This window comes from Trichosurus vulpecula, chromosome 5 (assembly GCF_011100635.1).
Source record: "Trichosurus vulpecula isolate mTriVul1 chromosome 5, mTriVul1.pri, whole genome shotgun sequence".
Taxonomy (NCBI): Eukaryota; Metazoa; Chordata; class Mammalia; order Diprotodontia; family Phalangeridae; genus Trichosurus; species Trichosurus vulpecula.
In genome coordinates this window covers 2,773,641-2,775,258 of record NC_050577.1, presented here as the reverse complement: position 1 = coordinate 2,775,258, position 1,618 = coordinate 2,773,641, and the positions used below count along the sequence as shown (strand labels likewise).

The 1,618-nt window shown below is 43.3% G+C and overlaps 1 pseudogene; it reads left to right on the top strand.

Moving 5' to 3' along the window:
* Nucleotides 1-435: 435 nt before the first annotated feature.
* LOC118850142 lies at nucleotides 436-1,188 on the top strand (annotated as a pseudogene).
* The last annotated feature ends 430 nt before the right edge of the window (nucleotides 1,189-1,618 follow it).

Sequence of the window (1,618 nt, the reverse complement as noted above, 5' to 3'; positions counted from 1 at the left end):
AAACAGCTTACTATCTAACAGAGAGAAGACAAAACACAAAAGGAAGCTAAAAGGTGGGGGTGGGAACCACAGCGCATAGCCAATAGGAGTTATCTGGTGGAGTTGGAGCCAGGCAAGCTTTTGATGGAAAGTGGAGTTGCCCAGAAGATTGTGAGCCCTCTATAAAGGAAGGCTTCAGGAAGAATTTGGGCCCCTGCCTCCAATACTCCAATCAGAGAGGAGAAACAACTGAGTGGGAGCTGAGAAGGTATTGAGTATCAAAACATGAGTCAATCTGCAGGGTGATGAGAATTCAGGTAATCAGGGTGGAAGGATAGTGTTCTTGGAGTGGAAACCAAGCAAAACTTCTGAAGGAAAATGGAGATGAGTGGACGGAGACCACTGAACCTGTGGTGTATCTGTTCACTGCCGCCATTCCCTCTGGCAAACTTGGATAAAAATGAGCTGGTGCAAAAGGCCAAATTGGCTGAGCAGGCTGAGAGATATGATGACATGGCAACTCGAATGAAGTCTGTAACTGAGCAAGGAGCTGAATTATCCAATGAGGAGATGAATCTTCTCTCTGCTGCTTACAATAATGTCCTGGGGGCCTGAAGGTCATCTTGGAGGCTTGTTTCAAGTATTGAGCAAACGACAGAAGGTGCCAAGAAAAAACAGCACATGGCCCGAGAATACAGAGAGAAAATTGAGACCAAACTAAGAGATGTCTGCAATGATGCACTGTCTCTGTTGGAAAAGTTCTCGATTCCTAAAGCTTCACAAGCAGGAAGCAAAGATTTCTATCTGAAAACGACAGGAAACTACACCATTATTTTGCTGAGGTTGCTGCTGGTGATGACAAGAAAGGAACAATATATCAATCACCAAGACTATCAGGAAGCATTTGAAATCAGCAAAAAGGAGATGCAACCCATGCCTCCTGTAAGATTGGGCCTGGCCTTGAATGTCTCTGGGCCCTTTGACAAGGTCCTGAACTCTCCAGAGAAAGCCTGCTCACTTGCAGAGACAGCTTTGGATGAAACTGCTGCTGAACTTGATATATCAAGTGCAGAATTATGCAAAGACAGCACGCTAATAATGCAATTACTGAAAGACAACTTGGCATTGTGGACATCAGTCACCCAAGGAACTGAAGAAGGAGGAGAGAAGAGTGAACCAGCCTTCCAACTTGTCTCTGTCTCATTCTAAATGTACACAGTAGACCATTTGTCATCTGGGCTCTCCCATAAATAGTTTTTGTTCACTATTTATGACAAGTTTATATTACTTTGATTTGGATGTAGGTTTTATGTTTAATATTAGGGGAGTAGAGCCAATTACCATTTGGGGAGTTATCTCTTTTGATATAAGGTAGACAATATGGAGATGGGGAATTTTTGTATATGTTTCACAGGTGTGGCTTAGTACTTTGGGTACATTGTGATTTTTACAAGGCCAGCGTTAAAACAGCTTCCATGTCTAAGCAAAGAAAACTGACTCCATATTGGACTGGCATGGTAGGGGGATGAAGGCATAATTGGTTCCAGCCACAGGTATGGTTATTATGGGTACTTTAGGGTTAGAGCACTCAGGGCTGTGGCAGAGACAGTTGCCTCATAGATATTATGTGACATTCCAT